The sequence below is a fragment of the Oncorhynchus nerka genome, linkage group LG18, assembly GCF_034236695.1.
Source record: "Oncorhynchus nerka isolate Pitt River linkage group LG18, Oner_Uvic_2.0, whole genome shotgun sequence".
NCBI lineage: Eukaryota > Metazoa > Chordata > Actinopteri > Salmoniformes > Salmonidae > Oncorhynchus > Oncorhynchus nerka.
In genome coordinates, this window is record NC_088413.1 from 56059360 (window position 1) to 56077275 (window position 17916).

The 17916-nt window shown below is 42.7% G+C and overlaps 1 long non-coding RNA gene across 3 annotated transcripts in view; it reads right to left on the bottom strand.

The window, feature by feature from the left end:
- Positions 1-607: 607 nt before the first annotated feature.
- The window catches only part of LOC115146164 (uncharacterized), a 37798-nt gene continuing 20489 nt past the window's right edge, over positions 608-17916 (bottom strand). Inside the window, exons 4-7 of one of the 3 annotated variants that reach the window (XR_010459759.1) lie at positions 16276-16409; positions 5237-5462; positions 4447-4498; positions 608-1025 (exon numbers count right to left, since the gene is read on the bottom strand). This is a non-coding gene — a long non-coding RNA (uncharacterized LOC115146164). Of the gene's footprint in view, positions 4499-5236; positions 5463-16275; positions 16410-17916 lie in introns of all 3 variants that reach the window. The other 2 variants (XR_003866100.2, XR_010459758.1) reach the window with 2 other exon arrangements.

The window sequence follows — 17916 nt, forward strand, 5'->3', positions numbered from 1 at the left end:
GAAACTGTTTTATTTAATCCATTTTAGTATAAGGCTGTAACGTCAAGGGGTCTGAATACTTTCCAAAGGCACTGTATATGAGAGCCAAACTAGCAAAGCTTTACCAGAATACTCCAGCAATGACTCACATCCCTGACGATAGCAGATCTCCCATGTTATTTTTCATAGCCAGCAGGCTGTCTGCCTGTTCTAGGAACGTCCTGCGGGGTATGGGGGAGACCAGGGAGATTTCCTGGATTAGGGAGCCTCCTAACCCCTGGTTGGGGGTGTGAGGAGAGGGCGGTCTCCTGCTCTGCTTTGGGAGGGAAATGGGGACCAGTCAGTGAGCCTAATTCCTCAGATTAGAAGCGGCAGTTCAGCGACCAGAGGTTCCAGAGGGTGCCGAGAGAATCTAAACAGCATCATGATTGGAAACGTACTGGGCATTTGGCTTTTATTAGCTACAGACAGGACCCCCAGCCCTACACTGCAGAGGTTGTCCCAACGTCAATAATATGGCTGTCAGTCAAACAAACACACACACACACACAACATGCTCGAGTGATTATCATTCCACAGTAAAAGAGATCACAACAGTCCTCAAAAGACCAAAGTCAATTATACAATATCACAATGTTTCCCTTTTATTTAACATTTTACAGTACAATAAATTGATCATATAATGAAATAGTTGATAAGCATTTGAATGACTTTTCTTCTATGGATACCGGAGGTGCAGTATAGAGGAAGGTATAGTATATTCACTCAATACATCAGCGCAACATTCAGTAATTGGGCAGTCTTATGCTTTCAGAGTCTGGATGCAGTGATCTTGTGGTCCTACCACTGGTCTGTTTGGTGGTTATAGCGTCCTGGTTTGCTGCCAAATATGATTTATCTGGCAGCATTTTCCCTTTAGGCTCCATGGAGCAGGTACATGGCTTGTCTGGTCATGTGGTCCTGTTCAGGGGTTCTCTGCCCAGGTGACCACGATGACACAGACTGAGCAGTCCCACAAACAGGCTGAAGATCAGCAGAAACAGAGCCTGGGGGCACAAGGAAATGACATCATCGTAGTGATACAGTGCAGTCACAGGTTAGTCATGATCATTACATTGCCAGCAGATATGAAAACATTGCCATTAAAAAAAAAGTAACATTTTCTTTTGTTTTTTTTGGGTCCTTGCAATCTTGTCTTTTCCATGATTTATGAGGCTAAACAACTCCAGTATGAGGATGAATTTGGGAAGTGTGCATTTACCACGACTCCAGAGACTTTGTACACACGGTACACCATGCTATACTTAACACCCAAAGCAAACTACAGATTAAAGAACCTAAACATGAGAACATTAACCAACCATTCAAAACCCATTTAGCTAATAAGGTCCTAACATTACCAGTAGATGCCAAGGGAACAATAAATACCCCCCAAAAGGAAACCCCATCAGTTAAACGACTTAACACCTACCCACAACCCCAAACACAGTCAGCAGCACAGCCAGCAGGATTGTCAAGACACTCAGACATTTTAGTTTTTAATTGAACATTTATTTTGACATGGAGTCAATGCTGAGACCATGGTTTCTTTTCCATCACCTACACATCACTCGGAAGGTTCACGTCGTAGCCTAGCAACAGCTCTGTGTCCATGTGGTCGGTCAGAGAGATAAAGCAAAGTGAAGGACTGGTCCAATATAACATTTTAGGAGGAGGTAGAGACACCATGGATTTAATAGAGCTTGTAGTGTCAACCAGCTCTCTCTCTGTGTGAGGTGTGTCACTGCCCATTTAATTTAGCATTTTTAAGCCAATTATACACATTTGTCCATGGAGCCAAGATACATTTTTGCAGTTTTAAAACCAATTTCCTGCAATTAAATTGATTTTTCCATGGCATATACTGTGTTCTTTTGCTCAAACATAACAAAACCAATACTGCTTAAATCATTATTTTGGGAATTTTCAATTCTCCCTGACTGTCTAGCTTTTATTTTGGTGATTGCTAGTTCTCAAAAATTACATTTAAAAATAATAGTACCATCATAATTTCAACATACTTTATATCTGGTATTAGTCATTGAAGTTTGAAGTGTTTTTCCATTCATGAAAATGAATAATAAATATATATTTTTTTTGTATCGTTATTTAAAAATAAAAGAATATTATTATAAAAAAATGTACACACACGGCCCAAGGATTACAATGGCAGAAAAATCACTGTTTAGAAGGATGTGTAAGGGCTGCGTCAGTCAGGCAGGCAGGGTACTGACTGGTCCAGCTCACAGTAGATGGGCACCACAGCAGTGTGGCAGAGGAAGGAGAAGGCCATGGTGGGGATGATGTAAGCACTCAAAACACACATCCATCATTCACTACACTGCCGTCATTAACACCGTAGAAACTTATACGGTTACCCAGGGAAAGTAGGGGGGAGGGGGGCAGTGTGTGTCTAGTAGTAATAGTTGTAGGAGTAATAATAATAGTAGTAGTCATTACCAGCAAAACTGCAGTGTGTGATATTGTAAAGTTGAGGTGAGAAGTTCTCTGATTTAGTATTTTAGACATATCTATAAATACATGCACACTGCACACAAATAAAACACACTTTTGCACTGCCTCCTCTGGCAGCAATATATCATGGTATCTGAATCGTATAACCATGTGTGCCATGTAATTCTGCACGCCCCCCCAGACACACACAGATTAATAGTACAGGCACATTCACACATGAGTGGCAGCTGCTGGTTGCACTCAGCTATGGAGCATATGCTATTCCATACACTACACAATCCTGCACTCTTAATGATTGGGAAATGTCACCACTTACAGTGACTAAGAACTATAGACAGACGGTGCCTTTTACTAAAGCTCCAGAAGATCCAGAAAACTGCTTCTGCAACTGTAATAATTGTACTGCACTATTAATAGCAATAAAGCGTATTACAGCTTACAAATATTATACAGTCTGTTTTACTGACTACATATCCAGGGTTGATGGAGACAAGTTGAGTCAATCCATCAGTGGAGGCTCCTCGGAAGAGGGAGAGGACCATCCTCATCAGTCAATTTCAGAAAATGTTAAATAGTGAAACATTGAAGTCATCCTTTTTTGAAAACTATATCACATTTATACACGTCACCAAATAATTTATTAAAACACTGTTTTGCAATGGTCTACAGTAGCCTCAACAGCACTCTGTAGGGTAGCACCATCGTGTAGCCGAGGTACAGCTAGCTTCCGCAATCCTCTGGGTTCACTGACTTCAACACAAAACCTAGGAGGCTCGTGGTTCTCACCCCCTTCCATAGAGTTACACAGTAATTATGACAACTTCCGGAGGACGTCCTCCAACCCATCCGAGCTCTTGCAGCATAAACTGACATGTTGTCCATCCAATCAAAGGATCAGAGAATAAATAAAGTACTGAAAGCATATGCTACAGCTAGCTAGCACTGCAGTGCATAAAATGTGGTGTGTAGTTGACTCAGAGAAAGACAATAGTTGAACAGTTTTGAACAAATTCATTTCTTAAAAAATGGTGAAGCAAGAGACATAGATGCAGCTAGCTAGTTTAGTCTACTCTAATACCTGGCTCAAGAGGGATGCTAGCTGGCTATGGCTATCCAACACTGGAACTCATCCAAGTCAAGGTAAGCTTTTGGTTGTATAACCACCAGTGCCCGCCGGTGTAACTGCTAAACTTCTCGCTGTGCACGGTCCTGTGTGATTGTAGCAGTTTAGTAACACATTAGTTCTAGTAGCTATGTTAATTATGATGTTAGCTAATATGGTGACAACGATGTAGGCTGTGTGTAGCTGTTAGCGGTTATGATATTAAGGTTTGGCTTGGAAGGGTTTTTTCACCTGTTTAATAAACAGACAGCTGATGTGTTGTGCACTGAAGTTCACAAGCGAAGGGAAAAGGTGAGAGGAGACTGCATAGATCCAATAAGGAATTATACAACAATCAAAGGGATCATTGCTGTTTGTATGTGGCTGCCATGAAAGTGAACTGTGTTTGCATGTGATCAAGGGCTTATGTTTCTTAAACGGAAGCAAACAGAACAAAACATGGATAAACATACTTGAATTTGTCCAATAGAAATTTGTTTGCAACTGCAGGACTAATGATTACACATTAGATCAGCTAGATGCAGACAAGTGTGCAAGGCGGTATTGAATGCGTCAATGTCTGTCACCTTGATTACTCAAATTTCTCTCTACCTGTGCACTTATGTTGTAAAGTTTCATTCATAAGCTAGGTAGTAGCAACCTCATGCTGGGTATAGGGAATATTTGAGTATCATGTAGTAGCCGAAACATATCGATGTTACATTCAGCGGCGTGAATGGAATATGAATGACAGTCATCCAATGTGCTGTAATAGAAATAAGGCCATGGGCATAATGTTTTTTTCTTCTATCGTCCTCACTCATCATAAAATGGCACCGATGCATACATACCTTACTGGGTGAGAGTTTGGGCGTACATTCCAATTTCGAAGGAATTCGATATCTGGAAAAATTTAATTAAATGAATAAATGCACCAATGTTAATTTTACTCTTGTTCATTTCTAATGTTTCAGAAATGAGAGGAGTTGTAAAGGGTGGTTGGAAATACAAGTGTCTTTGGGGTAGATTGAATTCCATAGTCTTGACTACGGAGGAAACTAAACAACAGCCATTTAAATGGACCCACAGCAATGACTGTATACAAGGAAGCAATAGTGCTGCTGTTATATCCAACAAGGTCAAAGTTCACTTCCTGGCACTGGCAGGGTCGTAAGTACTTCCTCCCCTTCAGGACTGGCACCAGTCACAGTGCAGCATTCTCTGGTATTCATCAATACATAACTGGCTCAGTCAGCCACCAAAGCCTCCCATTCAGAAACGCAATCTCCAGGATTCCTGCCTAATCCTACAACCAGGACTCGAGGGTAGGTGTTACCAGGGTGGGAAATTAACATTTTGGTCCACCAGTCACTGTGGCAGTTAGATACAAAAAATGTATGAAAGGGAAAACCTAGTTAGTTGCAGAACTGAATGCATTGAACTGAAATGTGTCTTCCCCATTTAACCCAATCCCTCTGAATCAGAGAGGTGCAGGGGGCTTCCTTAAAATCGACGTCCACGTCATCGGTGCCCTGGGAACAGTTTTTGTTGGGGGTTAACTGCCTTGCTCAGAAGCAGATTTTTCCATATTTTGGGAAATATAGTCAACCTTTAGAGGCATAAGATTTGTACTGAACTCACCACAACTAAGAAGATGAGCATGAAGAGGAGGCTGCTGGTGTAGCCCGGAATCCTGGAGGGTGGAAGGACAAAGATGGTGATACACATGTCTATCATATAGATTTAAGGACAAGTGTGCCAGATGAGACCAAACTGTGCCACTCTCCAATCTTGGGTCAGTAGAGCCAGAGGAACCTCACAAGTCATCAGAATCAGTAACATCCTGCCATCTTCATACCAGGCCACCCTACAGAGAGACAAACAGAGGATGAAGGGAAAGAGAATATTTACTATTTTTATGGATGAAAGTTGATACCTTTAGAAATGTTCCCTCTCCACAATTCTTATGATGAAGACAATGAGGAGTCTCCCGCTCTCCCTGGACCCCTCTTCTCTGCCTGGAAATGAGTCTCCATTTCGTGCTCAAATACAGCCTCATAATATGGTATAAATTAAGGGCTTTAGCTCTCGCAAACCATAACAATTATTTAATTCACGTTCTGTCGCTCTGTCAGATGGGGCAAGATTTCACTCATTGGCTTTTTTCTAATGGCAAATAATATTTTCCTTTGCTGAGGCAGCCTTGGCAGTTTATTCAGGAGGGAGGAGTTGGAGAGGGGGGGGACGAAATGGTGAGTGAAACATGTGGAAGGCATGCTGGCTCACTGGGATCAGGGTCGGTCGGGGTGAGGGGTGGCGGAAAGGAAGCGCTGGCTGCTGTGTTGGGAGGGGAGGAAGGGGACGCAGTGTGGGGTCATGGGGGACTGGCTCCAGGGCTGTTTATGGGGCTCACAGTATCAGCAGCACCTGCTCTGACCATATCAACACCAAATGACTCGTTTGGCAGTTTAACAGCTCCTGGGTTACCATAGTGGCCCAACGTCTCGTCTCTCTGTCTGCACTGGGTGGACAGTCCTTAACTGGATGTCATGTAGACAACCACTTTGATCCCATCTCTCACCCTAACGCCTGCCTCAACTTAAACCTCACCCTTCACTTAACCTAGGACAATCAGGCCAAACACAGCCTGTATTCTTGTGGGGACGATAGCCACCACAATATATTGGCATTGAGCTTCAATCAATGTTCAATTAAAATATCCCTACCATATCTAAGCCAATATTGGAGGTATGCAACACACGCTCTGCCTCTCATCATGAGCCGTGCCTCTGTTAACGAGAACCACATCATTAACATGAGGAAAAATATATATTTTGTTGCGCAGAACTAGCTCAAGATCTATGCGACGGACAACAAGACTATAGCGCCCATAGTGACCATTAGATTTGCCACCGTCGGACTGAATACGTTTGTAGGGTCAACAGTTCTGATTAAATTCAAATGTAACGCTCTCAAGAACCAACGATGTGCTGCTATCTTTCTGTAGCATTTCTGACAATGCTAACATCTTTAATGAATGTGGTTTTGTTTTGATCAGCTAGATAGCTAACATACATTTGCATGCTAGCTAGCTAATGTAAAGTTATACCAGCCATATGAGCAACGTTGGCCAGGTAGCTAAACAACAAGCAAGGGAAGCTAGCTATATTTTGCCAAGTAAGGTTTTTCCATATAAGACTGAAGTCATTATGTGTCAATTGCTGACCTAGACACTTGCATGTAAGCAGAGCACAAACAAATAAGCTAACGTCCTTGGCTGCCGTGATAGCCAGTTAACGTAAGACTAACGTTAGCTAACACGTATGACCAGTTCATGCACCACAATATACAGTATCATACTTGCTTACACAAAACATAGCTAGCTAGCTAGCCAACGTTAGTTATGTTAATTTTAAAACCACCAAACTTTGGGAAACTGCCATGCTGCTAACGTTATTTTGCATTGCTAGGTACAATAGATGAGATTCTTACTACCGGACTAGCTAGTTAGGTAGCCAATGCTACCCCAACAAGACTGTACCACAACTCAAATGTTAATATATCATAGCTACATTCTTCCACAAAACATAGCTAGCTAGCTAAATAACTTCCAAGTAGAGCCCAACCGATATGGGATTTTTTGGGACCGATACTGATTTTAGGGAGGCAAAAGTCAGCGATTACAGATAACGTTATGCCGATACATGTGGTTTTTTTATAGTTGAAAAAATATATATATACACTGCTCAAAAAATTAAAGGGAACACTAAAATAACACATCCTAGATCTGAATGAATGAAATATTATTAAATACTTTTCTTTACATAGTTGAATGTGCGGACAACAAAATCACACAAAAATTATCAGTGGAAATCAAATTTATCAACCCATGGAGGTCTGGATTTGGAGTCACACTCAAAATTAAATTGGAAAACCACACTACAGGCTGATCCAATGTTGATGTAATCTCCTTAAAACAAGTCAAAATGAAGCTCCGTATTGTGTGTGGCCTCCACGTGCCTGTATGACCTCCCTACAACGCCTGGGCATGCTCCTGATGAGGTGGCGGATGGTCTCCTGAGGGATCTCCTCCCAGACCTGGACTAAAGCATCCGCCAACTCCTGGACAGTCTGTGGTGCAACATGGGTGGTGCAACGTGGCGTTGGTGGATGGAGCAAGACATGATGTCCCAGATGTGCTCAATTGGATTCAGGTCAGGGGAACGGGCGGACCAGTCCATAGCGTCAATGCCTTCATCTTGCAGGAACTGCTGACACACTCCAGCCACAAGAGGTCTAGCATTGTCTGGCATTAGGAGGAACCCAGGGCCAACCGCCCCAGCATATGGTCTCACAAGGGGTCCGAGGAGCTCATCTCGGTACCTAATGGCAGTCAGGCTACCTCTGGCGAGCACATGGAGGGCTGTGCGGCCCCCCAAAGAAATGCCACCCCACACCATGGCTGACCCACCGCCAAACCGGTCATGCTGGAGGATGTTGCAGGCAGCAGAACGTTCTCCACGGCATCTCCAGACTCTGTCACAATGTGCTCAGTGTGAACCTGCTTTCATCTGTGAAGAGCACACTGCACCTGTGGCGAATTTGCCAATCTTGGTGTTCTCTGACAAATGCAAAAAAACGTCATGCACGGTGTTGGGTTGTAAGCACAACCCCCACCTGTGGACAACGGGCCCTCATACCACCATGGAGTCTGTTTCTGACCGTTTGCACATGCACATTTGTGGCCTGCTGGAGGTCATTTTGCAGGGCTCTGGCAGTGGTGCTCCTGCTCCTCCTTGCACAAAGGCGGAGGTAGTGGTCCTGCTGCTGGGTTGTTGCCCTCCTACGGCCTGATCCACGTCTCCTGATGTACTGGCCTGTCTCCTGGTAGCGCCTCCATGCTCTGGACACTACGCTGACAGACACAGCAAACCTTCTTGCCACAGCTTGTATTGATGTGCCATCCTGGATGAGCTGAACTACCTGAGCCACTTGTGTGGGTTGTAGACTCCGTCTCATGCTACCACTAGAGTGAAAGCACCGCCAGCATTCAAAAGTGACCAAAACATCAGCCAGGAAGCATAGGAACTGAGAAGTGGTATGTGGTCCCCACCTGCAGAACCACTCCTTTATTGGGGGTGTCTTGCTAATTGCCTATAATTTCCACCTGTTGTCTATTCCATTTGCACAACAGCATGTGACATTTATTGTCAATCAGTGTTGCTTCCTAAGTGGACAGTTTGATTTCACAGAAGTGTGATTGACTTGGAGTTACATTGTGTTGTTTAAGTGTTCCCTTTATTTTTTTGAGCAGTGTATAATAAGTCTCACAAATTGTGCGCCAAAGGACTAACAGATACTCTAAATTATGATTTCTTAATATACTTAATATTAAGATTTTATTTGTGGTTTACAACACCAACTATCTCCTCTACAAATTCAAAAGTAAATAAAAACACTTGTTCAGTTTACCTTCTTAGACAAATATTTAATAAGTTGTACCTATCTATGACAGTTGATCACAATGCAGAAGTGTTTGTTCTGAAGCAACACAAGCACACTAATAAACAAGGCCTGACCCAATTAAACTGTCTCAAAATAGCACTGTTTAGAAGTTCAAACTGTGCAGTGAAATGCAGTCATTTGTAATGTCATTGTATTGAGTAGATTCACTACAGTGCTTTACAAGAGTCAAGTCATGTAAAGAAACACTATGGCAACCGTGGAATGATGGCTTATTAGGACAAGCACACGCTAGCTGTTCATTACGTGGTGGAAAAAATCTGACTGAAACCATAATGTAAATTACACTCATTCGATACATTTTGTATTGGCTATATATTTCAACTTCTGCAGGACAAGGCTTGCCAAACTGGTTTTAGTCACACGTTCTAATTAACACCGAACAAAAATATAAAAACGCAACATTGAAAGTGTTCCATGAGCTGAAACAAAAGATCCCAGAAATGTTCCATACACAGAAAAATATTATTTCTCTCACATTGAGCACAAATTTGTTTGTTTAAATCCCTGTTAGGGAGCATTTCTCATTTGCCAAAATAATCCTTCCACCCAACAGGTGTGGTATATTAAGAAGCTGATTAAACAGCACAGGTATTGTGCTGGGGACAATACAAGGCCACTCTAAAATGTTCAGTTTTGTCACACAACATAATGCCACAGATGTCTCAAGTTGAGGGAGCATGCAATTGGCATACTGACTGCAGGAATGTCCATCAGAGCTGTTGCCAGAGAATTCAATGTTAATTTCTCTACCATAAAATTGTCTCCAACATTGTTTTAGGGAATTTGGGAGTGCGTCCAATCGGCCCCACAACCGCAGACCACGTGTAACCACGTCAGCCCAGGACCTCCACATCCACAGACCACGTGTAACCACGTCAGCCTAGGTCCTCCACATCCACAGACCACGTGTAACCACGTCAGCCCAGGACCTCCACATCCACAGACCACGTGTAACCACGTCAGCCCAGGACCTCCACAGACCACGCCCAGGTAACCAGGTGTAACCACGCCAGCCCAGGACCTCCACATCCACGTCCACATCCACAGACCACGTGTAACCACGTCAGCCCAGGTCCTCCACATCCACAGACCACGTGTAACCACGTCAGCCCAGGACCTCCACATCCACAGACCACGTGTAACCACGTCAGCCCAGGACCTCCACATCCACAGACCACGTGTAACCACGTCAGCCCAGGACCTCCACATCCGCTTAACCTCACCAGCCCAGGATCATCTGAGGCCAGACACCTGGACAGCTGATGAAACTGTGGGTTTACACAACCAAATCATTTCTGCACAAACTGTCAGAAACCGTCTCAGGGAAGCTCATCTGCATGCTCGTCTTCCTGACCAGAGCCTTGACCGGACTGCAGTTCAGTGTTGTAACAGACTTCAGTGGGAAAATGCTCACCTTCAATGGCACGCTGGAGAAGCGTGCTCTTCACGGATGAATCCCGGTTTCAACTGTACCAGCATGTCGTCATGTAGGCAAGTGGTTTGCTGATGTCAACATTGTAAACAGAGTGCCCCATGGAGGCGGTGATTATGGTCTGGGCAGGCATAAACTACGGACAACGAACACAATTGCGATTTGAATGCACAGAGATACCATGACGAGATCGAGGCCCATTGTCGTGCCATTAAATCGGCAGCCATCACCTCAGCATGATAATGCACGGCCCCATGTTGCAAGGATCTGTACACTATTCCTGGAAGCTCTTCCAAGGCCTGCATACTCACCAGACATGTCACCCATTGAGCAAGTTTGGGATGCTCTGGATCGACATGCACCACAGTGTTCCAGTTCCCGCCAAAATCCACCAACTTCGCACAGCCATTGAAGAGTGGGACAACATTCACCAGGCCACAATCAACAGCCTGATCAACTCTATGTGAAAGAGACGTGTTGCGCTGCATGAGGGGAATTGTAATCACACCAAATACTGACTGGTTCTGATCCCCGCCCCAAGTTTTTTTTGGCATCTGTGACTAACAGATGCATATATTTATTCCCAGTTATGTGAAATCCATAAATTATGGCCTAATTGACTGATTTCCTTATGAACTGTAACTCGTTAAAATTGTTGCATGACACGTTTATATTTTTGTTCAGTGTAGCCATCTAGCTAGCTAACTATCGTATCTCATCCATCATGAATGCAAACACATGGGCAGAAGACCTACACCAACTTTCTTGCTTTTTGTAGCTTGCATATTTCGGAAAACTAACTAAGCCCACTAACATAATAGGCCCAGACAGTGACAGTGTTATTTTTGTATAAAGGATGAGTCAGTTTTCACTTTGGCGCCAGTCCAATGTTCGCACATTAGTACAGACTGCTTGCCAGCTAACATTAACGAAAGTGAGCATGTGATGAGGACAGGGCTGCTTGCTGGTAAACGTGTAATTTTGATTAAATACGTTGTTGCTGGCTGTGGCAAGCTACTCACCGTCAAACCACCATGTCTATTCTCTCTCACGTCGTGATTTATGAATGATGTTCATAAGAGAATGATGAATGATGTTCAATGAGAAGTTTGAAAAATGCCCTCTTCAGCCAGCCATTGAAAATGTAAAAAAAAAAGTGTTTTAGTTGATACTATGTATATCATATCAGTGCTTTATCTGTGGAATAAAGAACAATGCAAATGTTTCTGTGAAAGGCTAATATCACCAATAATATTAGCAAATCGATTTATCATCTGGCTCTAGTTCGAAGCAGGATCAAAGCTAACGCCAAACTTTGGGAAACTGTCACACTTCTAGCTAGCTACATTGGGCATTGCAAAACTGACAAGGTAGCCAGATTTCAGACAGGACAAACATTGCCGTTAGCTAGGCTACAAACCCATAACCAAGAAAATGGATTGCTTTGATAGGAAACAGTAAGCTAGTTATGAAGCGCATATAATCAAAGGTTGAACCTCATGTAAACAGAGCCTAAGTTCAGTGCAAATACATGCTAGCATCAGACAACTTAGCAGACTCAACTGACAGCATCGCTGTTTCAAACATGTAGAATACATCCCGGCTCCTGCATATGCTCCATCTCCTGCCTTCTTGTCATTATTACTATCCACATTTGTGCTGACTGATTAACAGTGTCAAGTCACTTTTTGCCCGGCTGAAAGTTTATTGCATTCCCGGGTGTGAGCCAGGTGCCCCGCTCTGTCCAACAGCGAATTCGTCTCAAAACAACAACAAAAAAGTTATGTAATTGAGCGTGTGGTAATGAGTAAGATTCCCTGTTTTCACATGGAAAAAGTGATTGCTTTTGATAAAACCGCATTATGTGCCTTCCCTCCCTGCTTTCGACCGATAACGACACCTTAGCCCGGTGTACCCTGGGCCAGATTCGTCAAACCACCTCCCTGCTTGCCGTCATGCTGTGTGAATGAATGTACATTCAGTTGTACATGTTATATTAAGTGATAACTCACTTTTGTTTATAGGTAATGTAGTACTAGGCCTTTCTTCAGTAAACGTTATAAAGGTACATTTTTCAGGGCCTCCTGGGTGGCGCAGTGGTTAAGGGCGCTGTACTGCTGTGCCATCGTAACCGGCCGCGACCGGGAGGTCCGTGGGGCGACGCACAATTGCCCTAGCGTCGTCCGGGTTAAGGAGGGCTTGGCCGGTAGGGATGTCCTTGTCTCATCGCGCACCAGCGACTCCTGTGGCGGGCCGGCCGGGCGCAGTGCACGCTAACCAAGGTTGCCAGGTGTACGGTGTTTCCTCCGGCGCATTGGTGCGGCTGGCTTCCGGGTTGGATGCGCGCTGTGTTAAGAAGCAGTGCGGCTTGGTTGGGTTGTGTATCGGAGGACGCATGACTTTCAACCTTCGTCTCTCCCGAGCCCGTACGGGAGTTGTAGCGATGAGACAAGATAGTAGCTACTAAAAAAAACAATTAGATACCACGAAATTGGGGAGAAAAAGGGGTCAAATTAAAATTTTTAAAATACATTTTTTAAAAAAGGTACATTTTTCATGTAAATAGTTAAATAGTTAACATGTTGATTATTTGTGTTTCTTCTGGTTTAGTCCATACTGGCTAAAACAAGTTTTTGTTATTTTGTTTCAGCTGTTAATATTAAATAAATACTAACTACATTATTTCTGTTGCCATTTGTGATTGTTTACTTCTATTCAACTTTGACTCCGGTGTTATGCTGCATTATGTTGTATGATAATGAAGTGATAATGCCCTCGAAGCCGGTGTTTGGAGGATATATTGGCACGGTTGTCGTTAGGCACAAGAAGTGGAGACCCGGCAAACCATGCCAATATATCCTCCAAACACCGGCTTCGAGAGGCATTATCACTTTTATACAATGGTTTAACAACTTATTCAAATAATGATTGACATATTTTCACTAAAAACACTTTTTTCTATGGATTTATTCATACTATTTAATCCTTTCACAACATATAGTCTCAACACAAATCTAGGGTTGCTACCCAAGCCAGCTGGTCATTCGTTTTATCGGTTCGGTTGCCAGAAATGCGACCCAGTCAGTCTTTTTGTTCTGTATCTATTGCCAGTCGTTCATTTTAATGCCATACAGGCTGGCAACATTCTTATCCCTCACTTGCTAGCTAACCAACTACGGCTAACTTAAATCACGTCAAACAGTGCATCCAGAATAACAACAGTAACTGCATTTGCTTAAGCTGTTTTCTAGTGACATTTCTTTGGATATATCCATAAAAATTTGCTAATGAGGCTATATCATAGAAAATGTGCTGTCTCGTCAGGACACAATTGTTCAGAGAAGCTAGCCAACAACACAGCTTACACAACCACTTCAAAGTGAAGCTGGAAAGACTGCAAACTAGCTGCACTTTGTTTCATTTGACCTTTTTTCAAATTACGTTTCTTTGTATATACCAATAAAATGAGGCCAGCTGATTCATGATTTCGACTGGTTGAGAAACGCTGCCTGCATGACTGTTTCATCCTGATTCCCGACACGTTCATTACTATGGGACTGCTGGAGATCGAATTTGAATATTGAAACAATGTTGCAAATGTCAGAGAGACAGACAGCATGGTTTATACAAATCTCCGCTGTTGAAAACTAAATGTTAGTCTAAAAGAAATGTGAGAATGTTTAGATTATTTTTAAGTGGAGATCAAGTTTACAAATTGCCTGGCTGTGTTGATGAGACAGTGGACTGTGCAGTCAGATGGAACAGTAAATAGGCATTTTAGCATCATGTACAGTGGGACAAAAAAGTATTTAGTCAGCCACCAATTGTGCAAGTTCTCCCACTTCAAAAGATGAGAGAGGCCTGTAATTTTCATCATAGGTACACTTCAACTATGACAGACAAAATGAGGAAAAAAAAATCCAGAAAAATCACATTGTAGGATTTTTAATGAATTTATTTGCAAATTATGGTGGAAAATAAGTATTTGGTCAACTACAAACAAACAACATTTCTGGCTCTCACAGACCTGTAACTTCTTCTTTAAGAGGCTCCCCTGTCCTCCACTCGTTACCTGTAATAATGGCACCCAAATTACAGGCCTCTCATCTTTTTAAGTGGGAGAACTTGCACAATTAGTGGCTGACTAAATACTTTTTTGCCCCACTGTATTTAGCCAATGGTAACTTGTGAAATAGACACCGGCGGGAATGCGGTTTTAACCAATCAGTGTTAGACCCATCTGTTGTATAATGTTGCATAATCACCTTCCAGTGCAAAAACCATGGAAATTAAAAACAAAAAAAACTAAGTGAGAAGTAGGTATTGGTCTGAAGCTGAAAAAGGAAATTCATGAGCACCACAATGCCTATTCCACCCATGCTCTCCCAAGGTTTTCCTGTTTGAGAAGGTTTGAACCCTAAGCAATCTGCCTTAACATGGTTTGAAATACAATACCAACATAGCTATGGGGTGGCAGGTAGTCTGGCGGGTAGGAACGTTGGGCCAGTAACTGAAATGTTGCTGGATCGAATCCCTGAGCGGACCAAGTAAAAATCTGTCCTCCTGCCCCTGAGCAAGGGGAACCCACTGTTCCCCGGGCACCGATGATGTGGATGTAGATTAAGGCAGCCCGCACCGCTCTGATTCAGAAGAGTTGGGTTAAATGTGGAAGACATTTCAGTTGGATGCATTCAGTTGTACAACTGACTAGGTAGGTCAAAGCTGTATGCTGGAAAACCATGTGAATTTACTTTCTTTTTCAGCTTCAGACCAATGCCTACTTCTCACTTAAAAATGTAGCTTTCTGTTTTTATATACTTCTGTTCAGTTCAGAGCCAAACCTTTTCGCTGGTTCTACCAACACTACTGCTGACTGACAAAGGGATATCCAAATCGCCACTGGCCATTTTCAAGGATATGGATCCACCCTGGTTAGAATACTCAATGGAGAGGGAAAAGGATACTTGAAATACCCATGAAATGTGCCACATTTCATGGTATAACAAGCTGCAGGACGGGACTCCAAGTGTTGGGGATTAGAATAAATCTGGTCAATGCAGCGCAAATACATCCCAGCTGTCCATGACCCTGCCTGGCTCTCAGGGTTCTACATGTGCTGCTAAATTGAAAAAAGTAGGAGCACAGAGATTTAGGAGCAAAATTAAACATAAGAGTTATTAAATGCCCACACCAGTAGAAATCCACTTCTTTGAGCAGAAAGACCAGAGCTTACCCATGATGTTGCACAACGAGTTAAGTCAAATCATCGTTTTAGTCAAAGTATTATATACAGTATTTTGGATTGAAGTGACAAATCCGAACTGTGAATGCGGTGTCTTTTCCTATGATAGGACATACAAATTATTTTCAGCCTACATTTTGTTTCAGGGCTGGGTTTTATTTGAATGTTACCACCCACCAGCATTGCAGCTGTTTCTGATTAATTAACAATGCCAAGTTATTCCTCATTGTAACTGAGATGAGTTGTGTCCACTTGGCTGCCTGAGCCCCCCCCCCCCACCCCACCTCAATCTACACACAATACCCCATAATGACAAAGGAAAACAGTTTTAGAAATGTTTGCTAATTTATTTATTTTTAAAAATGAAATATTTAATTTACATAAGTATTCAAACCCTTTGCTCAGTACTTTGTTGAAGCACCTTTGGCAGCGATTACAGAATTTATTCTTCTTGGGTATGACACTACAAGCTTGGCATACCTGTATTTGGAGAGTTTCTCCCATTCTTCTCTGCAGATCCTCTCAAGCTCTGCCAGGTTGGATTAGGAGCAAAGTACAGAGAGATCCTTGATGAAAACCTGCTCCAGAGCACTCAGAACGGGGCGAAGGTTCACCTTCAAACAGGAAAACGAGACAACTCAGGAGTTTGTCTAACTATATCTATGGTGGATTTGCAGCTACAATTCATGGAAGATGCCAAAACCTTTGATATAACAATAGAAGTACAAGATAGGCATGTGGTTTCAGTCTTTGGCAAAGTTTTCCCTACATCAATGCGTATGACAAATCTAGCTCCAGAACCAGCCATAGAGCCAGCTGGCTAATTTTCTGAATATGGTGCAGTGAAAAAAAAATACAACAAAACACCAATAACAGATAACATTAGCTAGCTAGATAAGATTAGCATGCTAGCTAGCTACACTAACAGCTGTCAGTGCCCATTTGTTGATGTTAACCAACTCCATGTGGAAATTTCCATACCAAATTCGTGAAAAAATAAGTAATGTTAGCTTTCGTCATTCTTCGGAGGTGGAACCTGAGTGTGCATTTTCTCTCCAGGACAGGAAATTACGCCAAAATAGTGGCGGCAACTGCCTCTGGTGGGGGTCCTTTAATGATAAAAATTGCCAGCAATCACAAAATACAGGGTTAAGGAGCACCAGAAAATTGATTAAGATGTAGCCTTCATTGAGCCTATATGAATCCTAGCTACTTTTGAAGCTCATCTCCTGAAGAAGCTCTCCATTTTTCTGTGCCACCAAATGTTTGCACACTACTGGTAGAGTTACCACAAAGAATATGATAACGTTCATCTGTGGTTAGCAGGTAATTAGCTAGCTAGCTAATGCTGTAACATGACTGAACAAGGTTAGCGGCCCGCAACATGGTTTATGAATGTAAAATGCGTTTCCGCCGGTAATATGAGTCATAACATTTGAACAGTTTGGGCTAGAAACCAGCCATTTTTCCTGTAGTAATGATGCAGGCATGGCGGTCCCGAATATATGCTCAGTGTATTCTCTATGGCACCCAGAGGCAGCGGTACAGCAAAGTAACCATTACAACAATTATCGGGGTGTTTGTTTTCTTGTAGGGGCACTGGGGCTCTCAAATTAAAATTCCAGGCAGCATAGCAAAATATTTAGGAGACTACTGTAAAATGGTAGCACTGTAGAAACCTGGCTGTGTCAGTAGGCTTTAACAAGGACCCATTGACTTATTGTAGGCAGTAAATCACTACAGACATAATCCAAAGGCTCCAAAAGAGACCACAAAACTCTTTTACTCTGGGATAAAGATAAATGAGGCTGCAAAGAGAAAATGCTTTTTAATATAAATCAAATGTATTATTTAGCGTTTAATGTGCTTCAATAAGAGTGTGTTAACATCCCAAAGCCACTCATTATCAGCACTGTTTTGTTTCCCTCAGCGTGGGTCATAATTAGAATGGCAGAACTGATATCCCGTTGTATCGCTCTGATTCCGGGGAACATGTGCGAGAGATTTGGGGCGAGGGAGAGACTCTAATACAAAGCAGCTGTAAGGGGAAGAGTCAGATGTTGACGGATTGGGCCAGCCACAGCTCTCTGCTCAGCTCAGTGTGGCTGATAATAAAATGAT